Source organism: Lactuca serriola, chromosome 9 (assembly GCF_051521515.1).
Source record: "Lactuca serriola cultivar US96UC23 chromosome 9, Lser_US96UC23_V15, whole genome shotgun sequence".
Lineage (NCBI taxonomy): Eukaryota > Viridiplantae > Streptophyta > Magnoliopsida > Asterales > Asteraceae > Lactuca > Lactuca serriola.
This window is the reverse complement of record NC_136416.1, coordinates 49,746,602-49,765,556: the sequence shown is the minus strand read 5'-3', so window position 1 is coordinate 49,765,556 and position 18,955 is coordinate 49,746,602. Positions and strand designations below refer to the sequence as shown.

Sequence of the window (18,955 nt, the reverse complement as noted above, 5' to 3'; positions counted from 1 at the left end):
ATTGGTCCTAGTTGGTCTTTGTCTTATCCAAGACATCACAACTTTCCACTTTTGATGAATGTTATAAACCTTCCTAATACTTATCACTCAATGTCACAATCTTAACTCTAAGACTTGTTTTGGAACGAAGTATGATTGACTTCTTGATTTGACCATTTCTTTAATCCTTGATTCCTCTTCTTAGACATACAATTGTACTAAGACTCACTTAGAGGATCAATTGAGATATAGTTCTTAATCATTAAGACCTATCATAGAGCATAAAAGTTACTCTCCCTTCTTCTTAGAATGGAGAAACTTTTATCTTTCTGCCTACTTGACTCTTTTTATTCGTTTTGCTATTGATTTAAACATTTTTAATCAATTCACAATTACACTTAATCTTATAAGTGTAATCATATTTACTAAACCTTTAGTAAACCATGACGAATTTCTTTGTTACTCTTATGGTGGACTTTGATCAACACACAACTTCATGTACTTGATCTCCTAGTCCTTCACTTGACACTTTGTCAATGAATTAGTCTAATTTCCAAATATGAAATTTCTCATTCATCGTGCAACCAAGTCGCGTGATTCCAAGTTTCTGTCCAATTGAAACTTGGGCGATGAGAAACTCTCCCTACTTGGTAAATTCTCGACCTTTCCATAATTATCATAAATAAGAATCATATCCACTCGTTGTAGAAATATGCAAACATCAATTTTCATAATGATTTCATTGCAAGGAAATAAACAAATAAATAAATAAGTCAAACCAAAATTTATTTTATTTATAAAAGCAGTGGAGAACATTTGTCCTTACAATGCAAAATCCATTGAAAACTATGTATTCAAAAATAAAATTCCTAACAACTCTATCATAACTATCTAAGCTCAAAATCTAATCTTCAAGTCCATGCGATCGAGATCCATTTCTTTGTGATTAGACTCATCTTGCTCTTTCATCAAGCTTCCTTTCTTTTCACCGATCCTGCAAAACATTCAAATGCAATCTTATCACATCATGTATTAAGAATCAATGAATAGGAACTTAATGGAGTTAGATAGTGGATTTTACCTGAAGCATAGCCATACTCTTTGACTCTCCCATCTTTTGGGATCTTCAGGCTCTTAGGGTAGACTTCTATCCAACGCCCTTTCTCTTGGCAGCAAACGCAGGTCGATTCTCCTAGAACGTCCTCGGAAGCATGGTCGGTTGACTTTCCCAACAAATACGCTCCATTGCTTCGCCAAATCATTTCTGATTCAGCAGCAATGAGCATGTAAGTTAGGTCAATGAGGTTATGGTCATGATCCATCATATAATACTTTCTTTTGAACTCATTATATGATTCAGGCAGTAACTGCAAAACCCAGTTCACAGCCAACTCATCCGGGAATGACACACCCAACATTATCAACCTATCAATGTGTGATTTCATTCCTAGAATGTGGGCACACACGGGTTTACCATCTTCATGTTTCATTTCCAATAGGGTTTTAGTGATGTTGAACCCTTCAATTCTTCGATCTTGTGGGTTAGGAAGAACAATTGGAGGAGGTGGAGGAAGTGAAGCATGACTTCTTGTTCCTTGATCGAATCGTGGAATACCATCTTCATGTGGAATGCTTGTTCCACGGGATTTGGGAAGACCATAGTAGTCAAACTTTGACATCTACAAAACGGGAGAAACAAATTCAAGTTAGTTGATTGATTGAGTCCTTAGTAAATCACCCAAATGAGATACTAAGGCTAGGACCCAACACAATATTCTACAACTCGAGAAAGGGATGCCGTAACCCAAATTGCAGAACATTTGAAGGTAAGTGAATGACGATTCACTAATTTCCACCATGAAAAACGAAAAAGAAATTTAGGTTTTTAAATCTATGAAAACTCCTAGATCCTTTGAGATTCATTGAACACTTCAATGGCATGTTTAAATCTCGATATTCCCCTCTTGTTTGTGACTGGGATGCCGAGGATCACAAAGTGGGTGTGAATAACCATGCAAACTTACATGGTGACCTCACATGTTTCAGTCACCTATTCGATGTGCCGGTAAACCACACACGCTCCACCGAACTATGACAAACATTGAGTCACCCTTTGCTACCTTTGCTTAGAACCATTTAGTGTGCTGGTAAACCACACACGCTCCACTAACGTCTTCGCAAGGGCACAAAGTGTAATTTCATGGAATTGCATCAATTCACTTTGCCTAAGTAACTAAGATTGGGAATTTGAAAAACATTTAGTTACTTTTATACTTCATTATACTTATGACGGAAGGCTTCGTCCTATCCTACCCGTTCGGATAACGACCATCCACTAGTCAAGAGTGCGGTGGGTAAGAGTGGATACCCATTCAATCGCCATTTTATAGGCAATTTCCTTAAACGCCCCTTATAGACCAGCTTCGTGAATGAGGCCTACTAACAGTAAGACTGACTTTTACTCATACATATATATATATATATAATGTTAGACTTTTAATGTTATATATAGTATAGGGCGTATTTTACACTTTTAAAATATTAGGCGGTCAAATTTAACAATTATACTTTTAATTCAATTAAATTGTAAACCAAAACTCTTATGGATTTATTAAAACTCTTTTAATTATACACCTTAATTAATTAATAAAACCATAAGGGTGTGATTTGAACTTTTTCAAAACAATACTAGGGTTTTAGAATTTAACTTTCCTAATTAAACTTTTAATCAACTTTTAAATTCCAAAACTTGAGGGCAAGTTTTGAAACATTTCAAAACATTAGGTTTAGAATTTAAATATACATCAAAATTAAACTATTAATCAAAATTTAAATTCCAAAACTTGAGGGCAAGTTTTGAACCATTTCAAAACATTAGGGTTTCAACTATTTAAATTTTAAAGCTAAACTTTTGAGTTCAAATTTAAACTATAAAACCTAAAGGGGAAAATATGAAACTTTTATGAGTAAGGGGAATCGAAGGCCGGTTTGGAATGAGAGCCTTCATGTCAGCCTTCTCATAACACAAGGATCAAATAACAAATAATCTTAATTAACATTTAATCACGTAATTATCCATATTTGATTTATTTAATGATTTCTTTCAAAACAATTTACCAATTTAATCAAAATAATTAATCAATTATCACATAAGGAAACAAATATTTTATTAATTGATAAATATCTTCAATTAGATCAAGAATATAGTCATATATATCATAAAATCGGATGTATATTGATCTAATATGATAAAGGCAAGTATCTCAAAGATAAGCAGCAAGAAATCCCGAAAATAGCTCCATCTGACGCTCGAACTCGCGGAGTACCCCCATGGACTCGCCAAGTAGGGGCAACTCGCCGAGTCCATGATGCAGAACCACAAAAAAACGAATTTTTTCAGCATACATGGCATCAATACAATAGAAACCAATCTAGGCTCTGATACCACTGATGGGTTTTGTCTATAAGAACATCCTATGTGCTCATACAAACCCTAATGCTTGGATCTAGGTTTCTCTATTGTACATGCAAGTTATCCAAGACTATAAACCCTAATTCTAGCATTCAAGTAATCATATTAACATGAGAATAGGTTTAAGATATTACCTTGATTGTTATGTAGCAATAACAATCCCAATTCCTCCTTGTATTGACTTTAGAAAGCTTAGAGTCGCAAATGTCACTCCTCTAATGGTTCACAAACACCAAGAGCAAGAGGATGAAGAGGAGAGAGGAAGGAGGCTTCCCAAAACGTGTACTAACCCTAGAAGAGAAGTTTTCCACGTTTTTGAGCCTTAAGGGTTCTATATATAATGAGCCTATTAGGGTTATCTAATAAGGCAACCCTAATTTGGATGCTTAAGCCCTAAGCAACCCATGGACCCCTTTCCTTAAGGCCTTGGATGATTTCTTATGGGTTTCCCCATAGAATTCGTCCACTCCTTAATATAAGTCAATCCATGGCCCAAATTACAATTATCTTATAATTACAATTCCAGTCCCTTAAGTTTAATTAATCTCTTTTAGTCACAAAACTAACTACCAATTAATTATTGACTAATATTAATTAAACAATATGATTTCTTCTTTAATATATTATTCTCATAATATATTAATAAATCATATTTAATCCTTTCTCTCCATAATTCATCCTATTAAGTTGCTTTGGTGAAGGCAACCCAAAAGGACCATACACCATCGGGTCAAGTACATACCAAAATAGTTATGGACTTAGACACTAATCCAACAGTTGGTCCCCTGTCATTATACGGATTATTAGAGATATTTCTGGTGTCTTACCAGAGTGATGGTTACGAGACGTCTTGAGACCGTATCCAGGTTAGGATTGGGAGCTGGGAGCCAGGATATGCCAGCATTTTTCAGAGGATCGTGTTAGTGAGATTATCCAGGAGGAGGTGATCAAGATTGTCTGGGGACAGTTGCCGAAGATGTTCGGGTCTATTAAGACCTCCATGGTTGCATATTTCTATGAGCGTTATGCTACCCTTGCTAAGACGGCTGTCGCAGCAGCTGTATCGACTGCAGGGGGAGGAGCTGGTCGAGCTTTCTAGTGCTAGGACATATTCTGATGAGCAGAGGACTGTAGTTACTTGAGATCAGGGAGATATTATGTACTCATTACATTCCGTGGGCTAAGCGGGAGTGGCTATCACAGGAATGTCTAAATTTAAGGCTTTGGGGGTTTTGCTCGAGGTCGGAATGCGAGTCGCGGGGACTCCGGAAAGGAGTGATGATTATGTTCAGCTGGAGTTTTGAAACTGGAAGTAGAATGGTTAATTGAAGGATTGGATTGTCATTGTATCGGGCAAGGATTGTGCCCTTTCATTTTTCGAGCTCAAAGGAGTGAGCAGGCTTGTGACCCCAGGATCAGGTTGTATTCTAGCTCGAGGTCAGTTGGTTGCAAGGATTGGCGACATTATTTCAGCGCTGGTGAGCGTAAGTGGGTCGAGGTAGAATAAGTATTTTGTGAGGTCCGGTTTGCCTTGGATCTCTTGTATCAGGAGGTAAGGATTGATTATGCGACCTATTGCACTGTTGAGATTGTAGACTATGTCTTGGGAATAGTTTGTAGCCTGGTTTAGGGTAGAGGTTGCTTCAGCTACTGCAATTCATTTGTGGAAGTTTGAGCGGGTGAGTGAGTCAGGGTGTGAACCCTGAATGAAATGATTTCTAGAACCCGAGAGCGGGAGACTTTTTTGGAGCGCCTTTGGAAAAAAGGGTATCATGTGGGAGGTCTGTGGACAGTGTTCCATAAGATGGTTATTCAGCATTGTCAGGAATCAGTGGCTTAGCATCCGTTATTGATTGACGGATGAAGGCACCAAAGGAAGTAACTCATTGTTAAGGTATTAGTTGGAGTATCTGTCTTTTGGTCTTCAAGATTTGAGTGTGGGACCATTCAAGCATTAGGGACTGTAGACTCCACTGGGATTCAGGAAGTGTTCATCTAGTTCTTAGAAGTGTATGGTCAATTGGTATTGGATAGTAATGGAGCGCTAGTTAGAAGAGTTGTTGGTATCGGATTGATCGTTGGAAAGTGAGAAAGATTGGGAATTCTCCAATTTTCATGTATTGTGAACACTTAGTCGAATCTAAGTGGGGGAGAATCGTCTTGGGATACAGAAGTAGGAGAGGTGTTGAAAATGGGTTAAGTTTCGCATCGTGGTCAGGAAGGAAGACAACCCAACTGGCTGTTTCGTTTAGGGGTTGTGTGAGTTGGGATTTCGGTAAAACTCCCTAGCATGTGTATCGTGTCTTCTTGGTGCTTGGTAGCAGAATTTGGGGAACCAGGTTGGAGTTCTAGTCATGAATTGAGTTCAGTTGGAGTATTCGGTTGAGGGTATGCTCGACTCTGAGGGTTTTGTTAGCTGCCTGGGCTCGACAGTACTTTTAGCATGAGTGTGTGGGTATTTAGCGTACGTGGTAGACACGTGGGTCAGGGATCAGACCACAGACTTTCCGAGTGGGTGGACGATTGACATGAGGCCTAGGGTTAGGCCGGGGTTATAGTCCGCAGAATGGATCAAGAGTTCGAAGCCCCAAGTGGGTGAGAAGAGGTTGCATGGGAGAGAGAGCACCAGGAGGGGTGGCCTAGGGTGATGCTCAATAGTTTAGAATGGTCTGGATAGACTGAAGGATGGCGGGGCGTACCAGTCAGGTCGAAGGCTTGGAGAACGGTCCAGAAAAGATGAAGGCCCAGAGAGGTGGTCCAGACATACTGAAAGTTCTAAGAGTGGCCCAAATAGGCTGAAGGCCTGGTGAGGCGGTCCAGTCATGCTGCAGACTATGTATGTGTTGTAGATCTATGTGCGGGTATAGAGTAGACTGTTATGCTATAGCAATCAGTAGGACTGTCCCAGGTATTGAGCATGCTGCTGGAGTGGACTAAAGACTTCAGTGTATTTCTGGTTTGATCAGAAGTTGTTATTAGAGATCGGATGAAGTACAGAGGATCTTGGTGATCTCATCACTTTGAAGTGTCTCCGAGGTTTCATCTTCTTGGATCGGGTAATACTCCAGTTAGGTACTGGGAGTAGATCCGATGGGTATTCATCAGCTTTAGGAAGGCTTGGAATTAGAATGTCCTGTCAGTCAGGTTCTGGGAACCGGGTTGGATCTTTCTCCTGATCGTCTATGGACACATTGTATGCGGTAGGGTTGAGGCGGTAGGCCAACAAACCCTAAGAATTTCAACTTGATGGTTGAATTGACTTGGCATATTGGTATTCCAACCCGAAGGTATGATATGGACTAGTTATGAGTGTCATACTGGTTGACCGATAAAGGTGGGTATGGTGTTGGTGGTAACCACTTGAAGTGGTGGGCAATGAGGAGCGACATGGTGGATTATCATAGGTATAATGTGAACATCTTATCCTGATGGTCTATTAGATGGAAAGTTATGGTTGATCGGACTGACGCGGTCCTGCTCTATACAGTAGGCCAAGATACCCAGCGCGGGCAAACGATAAGTTACAGGCGTAGGGGTTCAACAGAATATGACCGATGGTTCTATTTATGGGTAGAAACCTCAGGTTCCCAAGGCTGAGTAGTTCGTTAGTAGTAATGGGAAGGGAACTAGCGAGGGTTGGTATGTGTGGTTTGTTAGGGAGACATAACGAATTCAAGTTTCCAGATGGCGGATTTTAGGTGGAGTAGGGTTGTATGTCGCATGGGTTTATGGATTCGTTTTCTCTGGAAGGAAAGATTCCCATTGGGTTTAGTCTCCTTCGAAAGTCGTCGGATGTCAAGGTTGTGGAGGTACCCCTTAGGATATCGGGTTACCGAGAATGGTAAGGAATGATTTCGAGGACGAAATCGAATTTAAGTAGGGGAGAGTTGTAACATCCCAAGTTTTGTTATTTTTAGTCCCTAGGGATGGAAGGGTAAAGCCATGAAGAGCCTAAGGGATAAATTTTAATTTTGGGACCAAGAGGAGTACGTTGCGCGTACATAAGGGTACGCTGAACTTACTTGGGCGTGCCCTAGTATGTTGTGCGTACACTTGTGTATGATGGGCATACTCATTACAGAAGGAAACCTTAATATCTCGGACTGGGGGCTATATAAACATCCTTAGGGCTCATTTTCTCTCCTCCTTCTTAGCCTCTATCTTCCAAAAACGTCCCCAAACCCTAGTTCTTGTGTGTGAGAGTGAGTTGGTGGGTATTTTGAGCTCTTGAAGGCGAAGCCATTGCAACAAATAGTTGAAGAAGGAGATTGGCTTGTAGATCTGAAGCTGTGTTGCGCCCTAGAAGTTCCAGAAGGTAAAAAGCTTCTAACTTTATGCTTGTAGGTCATAGATGTAGCCTTTCTGGTATTATGGAAGCATTTCTTGTCCCAAAAACCCCAATATGGTGCAGATGCATTTTGGACGAGATAAGCTGTCCTTTCTGGACCTTAAAGAGGTCTTAAGGGATAAAAATGAGGTCCCAATGGCTTAAGATGTCCTATGCATGTAGTAGAGGGGTCTTAATGGATTAAGAGCTTTCTGGACGTCCAAAGTGATAAAGTTAGAGACTTTATGAGTCCTAGGCACATTTGGTCACTAGATCTGGAGTTTGGGCTTAAGTGCTTAAGCCATTCAGCACTTATTAGGGTTTTGGTGAAACCCTGCGTGTGCCCAACTTAAGGTTCTGTATGCCCAATGTACTGAGTCAATAAACCTGTTTTCCAGTCAATGCGAGACTTGTGTACGCCCTACGCAGCCTTGGGGTACGCCTGGCGTACACCTTCTGTGGACTTTTGGTGATTTGGGCTTTGGGATTGTGCTACTTTTTGGGCTAGTAGGGTTTGGGCCTTGCTGGACTTTCTGAGTAGATATGTTTTGGGCCAGTTTTGGTGATAATGGATCATAGGGTTAAGCCCCATAAGGAAGTTAATAATGGGCCTTGCATAAAGACTTTCAAGGTTATGGACTTGGAATTGGGCCTTGGCCCAATAAAAGAGAATGGACATAACGGATTAAGTGGACCCTTAGCCAAGACTGTTATGTTGAGTATTGACTCAACATTAATTATGTGATAGTTCGGGTTTTCTGGTGAGACAGTGATCAGAGGTTTTCGGTGCAGCAACACTACTTGTAGGGGTGTTCGTTTGGATGGATCAGTTTGATCCGATCCAATCAAGTGAATCAGAATAGATTTCGGTTTTCAAAACATAGATCCGAATAGTACAAACTAAATTTAAATTCGATCCGATCCAACCAAATTACAATTTGGTTGGATCGGGTTTTACAATTCGGTTTTCAAGAGGTAAGACATTTTGAAAAATATATAACTTGAATATTAGCAAAATCTATAAAGAAACTATGTTTTTTTATAAATTATAATTTATGAACAAATAGTAAGTAAATATATTATAGTTAATACTTCATTGACAAAACTTTTGATAAGAAGTAATTTTAAAGTATTATATTCGATGAAAATTTCTAATAACTAAAAATAATAATTTAGTAAATTTAGAAATAGTTAAAGATACATATGAAAATTAGATAATAAGTTGCTATTCGGTTTTTTTGACTATTCGGTCCTTAGTTTATAAACCAAAACAAATCTGAAATCCAAAATAATAATTCGGTTTTGCTGAAAACCAATCCAAAAATCCGAATATCCGAACCAAATAGTCTGATCCAAATTGTCCAATTAGACAATTCAGTTTTATCCAAACAGTGAACAACCCTAACTACTTGTGAGGTGTGTTATCCTCACTATATCAACAGGGTCTAAGGCACCAAGGCCGGCCCTTTCTCGGATTGTATACTGGTTTTGTTTGATATGTTTATTGATCTGTTAGATCTGCATCTTGGTAGTTAGGATGGTATTATGTTTAGTGATCGGGTTAGGTCGGTATCCTGGTATATAGGATGATGCTATGTTAGTGTTCGGTTAGGTCGGCATCCTGGTTAGGATGTTGCTATGGTATATGATCTGCTAGATCGGTTTGTTTGTCTATGGACTGTTATGTGCTTATATGTTATATGTGCACATGGTTATTTGATTGGGGTTGGGTTGAGGCGGGTCCTCCTTTGTGCTGTAGGCCAACATACCCAAGACGGAACGGATAGACTGCAGACCCGGGAGGGCACATAGTCAGGCCGAACGCCCGACGAGCGGTTCGGATAGGCTGACCTGAGAGGGTGGTGCAGACGTGTCGAGGCTCAGAGAGTGGGCCAAATAGACTGAAGGCCTGGCACGGGCAGTCTAGTCAGACTATAGACTTAGAGATGGATGGTTGTTATGTGTTTGTTATATGATATGGTTATGGTATTGTTGAGGTTGATATTTTGGGGGTAACTCACTAAGCCTTCGAGCTTACAGTTTTAGTTTATTGTTTCAAGTGTAGCGGATGACTGCGGGAAGGCGAAGGTGTGACCTTACACTTCCTCGATTGATGATTATGATTTCTGAGAACTCTGATGTTTCAACTATTTTGAAAACAAATTATAATAACTGAATGATTTTAAATGATTTAAAAAGTTTTGAATTGGCTCGAATTTTATGGGTGTTACACCCTAACTCTTATAATGAATTTTCTGATCTCAACAACCTCCTTATTTGTATCACATGTCTTTGTATATTCAACTTATGTAGTTGGACTGATGATTATTACGGCTGAAATACATTTAAATAATTATAGGAGGCATGGTTGAGTACAAACTAGTATGCTCTTTATCAACTTCATATTCTAATGCATAAAGATATATGTAAATCTACTCTAATAAATTAAGATCGTTTTTGACATATGTCATGCCCTCATTTGTTTTGTCATATGTCATTTTGTGGTTATTTTAAATTAATTTTTTTTTCATATGCTATTTTATGGTTTTCTTCTATTTTATAATATATGCAATAAATGTAATTAATAATAAATGGATATCAGTTTCATCAATACAAACTTTCCTTCTAATTTCAAATTCTTAAACTACTTTGATAACATAGTTTACTACAATTAACTAATGAATACCCATGACATGGTAAAAAAATCAATTTTGACTTTGATTTTATGTTACATACAAATAAGGTTTTGAACAATTAGTTTAATAACATAATTTACTACAAATTATATCCAATTACTTTTTTTATATTTTAAAAGTTATAAACTAACTTAATGATTTAATATTAATATATCTTTTTAATTTGGTTTTACTTTTAGACTATATTCATTGCTCAAATAAGAAAAAAATACAATTAGTTTTAGATATACATGAAATGGAAAAAAGGTTAAATATCAAACAACCATAATGTCCCATTTGTTGTATTTAATATATATATATATATATATATATATATATATATATATATATATATATATATATATATATATATATATATATATATATATATATATATATATATTGAGCAAAGTAACAATTATGAACGAGTTTTTTTTAAAGAAAATATAACATTCTTTTGGTTATTGAAAAACGACCACTTGCTCCTAAATACCCTATCTCAGATTTGATCTTCAAATTTCGGAGTTCTTTTTGTTTTTTCCAATTCTTTTCCAAAGAAATCTTTCTGTGTATGTACGAAATGTCTATTCCGAAGTGTTTAATGTCATAATTTTTCAATCTAATGTCTGAGTTTATGCCCTAATAGTGTATATAGTTGACATTTACTATGTTTGTTTACATTTATGTTAGATTTAACTATTTAAGTAAACAAAAGAAAATTTTTCTCCAAATTCCAGAACTGTTCATCAGATTTTAGATTTGTTCTTGAAATTCTGGAGTTTTTGCGACAACCAGTGCTTACTAATGGGTAGTTGTATGTCGCATTGTCCGAAGTTAAAAGCAGATATGTATTAAAAATATTAATGTTAGATAATGACATTAAACTTAGCAATAAGACATCTAATGTTGAAGTGCTTACTTATTTAACATTTCTTTAAAATATGTCAATAGTTTTACTTTATTAGTATATATTGAAGTATTTACCTATTAATAATTAATTTTTGCTGTATTAATTTATTACGAAAATTTAATTTAAAGATGTTTAATGTTTAAACCTTTATATTTAACTTTTTTTTAATCAACTTGTGTAGTACACAAATCTCATAACTAGTAAATAACATAAAATAGAATTTTTATAAAGGTTTTCAAGTTGGATAAATTGAAGGATAATGTATATATAATATGCAGAAAGTAAATACTCTTATTGTTAATCACTCTACAAGAGATGTTTAATTTAATTTTTCTAATAATAAAATAATGACACAAACAACATTATTCTCGGTGAATCTTAACTAATAAAATGAACACACAAAATACCAACTATTCTATAACAATTGATGCTTGAATATAATGATGAATAAACATTTATACCCGATTAGAGATCGATGATCAACTTGGGTAACCGTATTATATATATAATAATAATAATAATTATTATATTATAAAAATAACTCTTAGGGTTAGTAAAAGTGTTTTTTTGTCTCTTTAATGAAAGTTATTTCTACTACAATAGGGACAAAAAAGTTTCTTTGTAGATGTTTGCTATTCACCAATGTTTTTATTTTTTATTTCTTTTATTATTATTAGATTTTTATTGAGATTGTATAGATATATGTTGCATTTAATGCTCAACTAGTATATGTGTCCATCCTTTGCATGGATTGGATATGAATTACATAACAAAAGCATACAATACAATTTTAATACAAAAAATGAAAGACTCTAAAGAAAGTAAAATGCTTTTTAAGTATCTCAATAACATCCGAATTCCTTTGAAGCTCATCTCCTTCTTTCTCTCCTGATACCAAGTGACTACATACAAAACAAAAGCTCGTTTGTTTGAAGGTTATGCCCACCGAAATACAACCCTATACACAATTAAATTACCAAAAAGGGTAAAAAAAAAGAAGAAGAAGAATAAGCTCTCAAGTAGGTTTACATCAAAAAGCTTATAAAACCATCACCAAAATACAACTCTTCATTCTACCCAATTAGTTCAACCTTACATATTCCCTATTAACATGATCATTAAATGCAGCATCAATGACATCTATTGTAGGAATAATCTTTCATCTTGGTATCACATCTTCTACCCTTGCTAGCACGCTTATCTCCATTGGGTGTGGCCTCGCCTTCTGAGATATCTATTATGACATTAGTTATTTCAACGATATAGCTTTATTATCATCTGATATTGTTATATTTGTTACATTTAAAAGTTGACATACCTTATTATATAATGTGGTGAGATCCATCTCATGAAATAGGAGGTATTCTACCATCAACACATACAGGAAGAGTATAAGGATTATAATATTTACCCTTGAATACTTTTGATTATTATTCACACACACACACACACACACACACACACACATATATATATATATATATATATATATATATATATATATATATATATATATATATATATATATATATATATACAGAGGATACAAAGATATACATGCCAATAAACTAGCCTAAACATAAGGAAAATAAATAAAATAAATGTTATCAGATTATCTTGACAGATGTCAAGAGTTATCGCTAATACCCCCCCCCCCCCCTCAAGCGAAGTGGTGGAGGAGCAATACGTAGCTTGGCGCGAAACTGTTCAAAAAGCAGACGGGGAAGACTCTTGGTAAAAATGTCGGCTAGCTGTAATGATATTGGAACAAACCGTGTGTATAAGCTACCGGAAGAAACCAATTCTCGAATGAAGTGATAATCAATATCAATATGTTTCGCGCGTTTGTGAGAAACGAGATTCTGAATTAAAAAGAGAGCACTTCGGTTGTCATAAAGAAGAGTAGGACGATCAGGGGGCAAGGCATGTAATTCACGCAAGAGATGAGTGATCCAAACATTCTCTGCAGCAGTGTTGGCCATTGCTCGATATTCAAATTCACAACTAGAACGAGATACCGTAGGTTGCTTCTTTGCACTCCAGGAAACAAGATTCCCACCAAGAAATATGGAATAGCCATATGTGGAACGACGAGTTTCTATACAACGTGTCCAATCTGCATCGGAGTATCCAATCAAAGACGATGAGGATGGATGAGTAAAGTGCAGACCATATGATAAGGTTCCCTTAACATAACGCAAAATGCGTTTAACGGCTTGAAAATGTTCAGTGGTGGGAGCATGAAGGAATTGGCTAACTTGATTGACAACATATGAGATATCCGGACGAGTGATGGTCAAATATTGAAGAGCACCCACAGATGGCACTCTTCCTCTCAATACGATTCTGCACATGCTCACTATCAAACTCTCCTCCACCAATTATCTGTTATGGCGGAATCAACTTCTGCCCCTTCTCTCTTATCAACGCCTATCTGGTTATGTTGATGGTTCGATTCCTCCACCACCAAAAACCATAGTTGTTGCTGAAGTCTCTTCTCCAAATCCTGCTTACACACCATGGCTGGAAGCAGATCAGCGTGCATTACTTATTCTTCAGTCTTCTTTATCTAAAGAAGCCATGGCTGAAATTCTAGGGCTTCAAACCTCCCACGGAATTTAGCGATCTCGAACTTGCTTATAGTTAGACATGCACACAAAAACCGATTTGGGCTATAGGATCCGATCCGATCCGAAAACCGGATTTGGTCAAAACTGGTTTTGACCGAACCGGATCGGATTGAACCGGCCACCGGATCGAGACTTCGGACAGCAAATCGGATTATACCCCGGATTTTGTTGAAACCGGATCCAAAACCGGTTTGAAACCGGATTTTTTGTTACCATTAAAAAATGGGAAAATTTGAATTTTTTTTACTAGCCGTTGGAACCTAAAAAAAACGGCTACTTTGACTTTTTTTTTTTTTTTTTTTTTTTTTACTTTTTGGCACTTCTAAACACCTATATATACCTTTCATTTGCTACATTTCAATTTTACACAAAAAATTTACTACTTATTTTCATAATACTCAAAAAAATGAGCTCGAGAAATTCAACCGCGGGTTAAGATTCAGATGCAACGGTGATTAAAATCATACCAACCACTCGGAGTAAAGAAGTGTGGGAACATTACGATTTGTGTTTGTTGTCGAACGGGAAGGAAAAAGCGAGATGCAAGAAGTGCGGAATGTTTTTGGGAAAAGATGGCAATAGCACGTTAATGAGTCATACAACAAAAACTTGTCCGGCTGTAAAAGGTCAAAGCAATCCAAGTCAACCAAATATTACTCCCGACGGGTCGATCTTCATTTACAACAATGATGACCTTCGTGAAAGCTTTTGCAAGTTCGTGATTCAAGAGGGCTATCCTTTCAACCACTTCGACAACCCACGATTAACAAGGATTTTGCGGGAAAAAATGCAACCGCAATACCAGCAAGTAAGTCGCACTTCTCTTAGACATGATGCTTTAAAGTATTGGGATATAGCCAAAAAAGATATGCAATTGGGATTTTTAAATATAAAAACCGGTGTTTCTTTAACCTGTGACGTTTGGTCCTTCGCCGGTAGTTGTCCCAAAAGTTATCTTTGTGTCACGGCACATTGGATAGATCCCTCTACTTAGGTAATGAACAAACGAGTTATTGCTTTTGAACTTTTTGCGCATCCTCACACGGGGGCAAGATTATTTGCAATTTTAGTAAGCGTTATAGAGACTTATAATTTACGCGGCAAAATCTTCTCTATTTCGTTTGACAATGCAAGTAACAATACCGCCGCGGCAAAAAGATTAATTGCAAAATATAAACCTATTTTGGATGGCTCGTTTTTTCATACTAGATGTGTTTGTCAAATTATTAATCTTGCGGTACAAGATGGTTTAAAAATGATAGATTCGACGATTGAAAAATTCAAAACTGTGTTAACTAGAGTTTTTGAAAAAAATAAAGCTACAATGGAAAAATATCGAAAGTTTGCCATTTCCATTAACGTAACTCCATATAGTCCTCATTGGGATTGTGACACTAGATGGAGTTCAACATGCATGATGTTTGAAAGTTTGACACGTCAAAGAATTGCTTTGCAATTATTTTACGACACAATTTCAAAAGGAAAAAACCCGGTTTCGGATTATGATTGGGATTTGATGGAAGAGTTTGTAGAAATGTTAAAAGTTTTTAAACAATCAACCACTTTTCTATCGGGTGTGTATTACCCTACAAGTCCGTTGTTACTAAATGAATTATGGTTGATGTACGCACAATTGGAACATTTTGAACAAAGAAGTGAAATATTTGTTTTGGCTACGAGACCAATGAGACAAAAACTAGTCAAATATTTCAAAGAAATGCCACCACTTTTTACTTGCGCCGCGGCATTAAACCCATGTATTAATGTTACGAGTGTAGAGGCTTTGATAACCAAAATTGCTATGTCTTTAAATTTGCACAAAGATAACTCAAACTATATCCGTAACCAAATAAACATTTTTAATGATACTTTTACTAATTTGTTTGACATTTACGCTACAAAATATGGCAATATGTTAAACACTTTTGCAAGTGTAACCGACTCTACTAGCGGTGCATCGGGTAGTGGTGGGGGTCGAACGGATTTTCATATCGACCTCTATAACTACCTTTTGGAGGAGGAAAACAAAAGAGCACGCACATTAACGCCTAGTAGTGAACTTGGAATTTATATGGGTTCAAACTTTTTAAAATTCATGAGTGCTCCACAATTTAAAATTTTGGATCTTTTGGCTTGGTGGAGAGAAAAGGAAGCATAATTTCCTATTCTCTCCGTCATGGCCCGTGATTTACTAACCATCCAAGCTTCCACGGTAGCTTTGGAATCCGTCTTTTCTTTTAGTGGAAGAGTTTTATCAAAGTTGAGGACGAATCTTACCCCGGTTGCGGTAGAGGTTTGCGTTTGCTTGAAGGATTACTTGGATTTTGTGGAACGTATACAACACTTGGCATCACTAGAAGGCCCACTATCACAAAATGTTGAACCGGAGATCATGGATGAAGAATATGCACAAGGATTATGAACACCTCCGGAAGACGAAGACGATGACGATGAAGTCGAAGACGAAGACAGGGATGAAGAATATGGCATTGATGAGACCCCTAGTTACTTGCGTGGCGGTTGAAGAACAATTAAATGAAGGCAACATGAAGTGGAAGATCACAAAAACTATTTCCATTTGGCTAAATGTTATAACGCCATTTTATTATTATTATTATTTAACTAGTTTAAAACTCTTTCTAATTCGACGTTTGATGTATGTTTTAACAATTTTAATGTACCCATTGTTGGGTCGTATATAGTGTTGCGTCTATTGGGCTCGTTAGCTAGTCCAATATGTATCTCCGGTATGGGCCTGTCCATCCGTGATTTTTGTAGGGTTTAGTATAAATAGGTGCTTGCATGCATCTTAGAAAGAGAAGACGATTAGTAACGATTAGAGATTTATTGTTCAGATTATTTATCGTTCTTGTTTTGTAACCCTAGAATCCTCTACAGTGGAAGTTGTTAGTCGAGCTCTGCTGAGGATCGAGTAATCTAATCATTCGACACATTTTGATTCATACTTGTGTTTTGTTTACTGTTTTTACGTTCATCGCATACCTGTTACAAAGATCTAATCGATCAAAGAGTTAATTAATAACTCATCAATTGATATCAGAGCAGGAGGCTGTGTAATTCATACACATATTTTCTGTGAAAGAGTTTGCGATTAGGGTTATTCCGCATTAACTAATATTTATTGAGCCGTCATTCCATTATTGACGTAACTCAGCATTTATTTGTTTGCCCTAATATTAAATATTACAAGTCTGATCTTTCAAACAGGTTAAAAACGATCAAGCATGGACGAGTCACAATCTAATCCCATCAACATCTCTAACAACATTGGATCGACGACGAAGATTCCTATTCTTTACACCCAGGATTACGAAGTCTGGGCACATCACTTTGAAGATTATGTCATCGGATCGGAAGACAATGGATACCTTATTTGGGAAGCAATCGTTTCTGGACCATTTGCTCACTCTGGAACGTCAAAAATCATTAAAACTCAGAAAGAGTACAATGATCTGTTAAAGGACATAAAGGATGTTGCTCAAGATGAAAAGGAAAAGTTTCAATGCAACATTAAAGCATTGAGACTGATTCGATTCGCTCTGCAATCAGATACATTCAGGCTAGTGAGTTCATGCAGCACTGCTAAAGAAATATGGGATAGGCTGCGAGAGCTATATTCCAATGATGAGGATTTGGAGCATTCTATTCAGACCTTGCTTTTGTCTGAGTTTGGTGAATTTAAGCAGAATTCTGATGAAACTGTTACTCAGACATTCGATCGCTTCAATCATCTTCTTAGCAAGATGATCAAACACGATATAGAAAGGAAGCTGATTGAACAAAAAGTAACCTTTTTGAATGGCCTTGGATCCGAGTGGAGAGCGGTTGTGTCCACTGTTAAAGCTCATGAGCAATTTAAATCTTATTCGTTGGCAAAGCTGGTGGGGATTTTGAAATCCCAAGAAAAGATTGTTTTGCAAGAGAAAAATGTGGTCTCCAGTTTAGGGTCCTTGGCCCTCTTGTCCAAAAGCAAAAGTGTGGTAGAAGATGAAGATCTCAACTTAGAAGACTATGATCTTACTTCTGAAGACTATGTAATGATGGTGTTGAATCCAAAGAGGTTCATTAAGAAAAGGTTCCCTACCAATAAGAACCGAAATTGGCAGGGAAGCTACAGTTCTGAAAAGGTTAGGGAGGAACCGAAGACAGAGGAACCAAAGAAAGAGGCAAAAGTTGAAGGAGATTTAGGTGTGAACTGCTACTCCTGTGGAGGAAAGAACCACTATGCCAAAGACTGTGTTCTAAAGAAAATGGCAGAGAAGGATGAGGAAAAAGATGAAGAGGACGTGTTGATGAAAAAGCTGGAAGGGATCAAGAGAAAGAAAGCTACTGCTAACCCTTCAATGAATGCTTTAATTGTGCAGGGTTCGGCAGCGGATGATGAGTTCCGTGGCGTGCAGGTCTGGTCAACCGACTCAGAGGATGATGAGGTCAGGAAGCCATCTCATGGAAAGGCATACGTTGCAAGAGGTGGGAAGTGTTTGATGGTGACAGATGTATCTCAAATGAGGGGATACAATACGGATGTTGGGAATGAAGACTCCAAGGAGCGAGAGGACCTATGCTTCACAGCAAAACCTCTCAGTGTGCAGATCAATGAGCTAGATGAATTGATCAAGAAGGTACAATCCGTTTTTGTTTCATTCAAAGTCCCACGAAATTCGTATGAAAAAGAATTAAAAAGCTTAAATTCAAGAATCTCAAATCTAGATAGCAGTTTAACTTAAACACGGGTCACCAATTCTAACCTAACTGACCAAATAAGCAGGGTGTCTTCCAAGAGTGAGGAACGGAGGATGTGGATAGAGCTGAAGGAGTCGGAGCTGACTAAATCCAAAGATGAAAACATTTATTTGCAAAGAGACAATTTAAAACTTTTGAAACAAAGAAATGTCTTTTGTTGAATTGCTAAACGTCTTTATGCTAACATCACTCAACTTC

At 37.1% G+C, this 18,955-nt stretch overlaps 1 pseudogene; it reads right to left on the bottom strand.

The window, feature by feature from the left end:
• Window positions 1-12,931: 12,931 nt before the first annotated feature.
• On the bottom strand, window positions 12,932-13,717 carry LOC145075675 (secreted RxLR effector protein 161 pseudogene; annotated as a pseudogene).
• Between the last annotated feature and the right edge of the window lie 5,238 nt (window positions 13,718-18,955).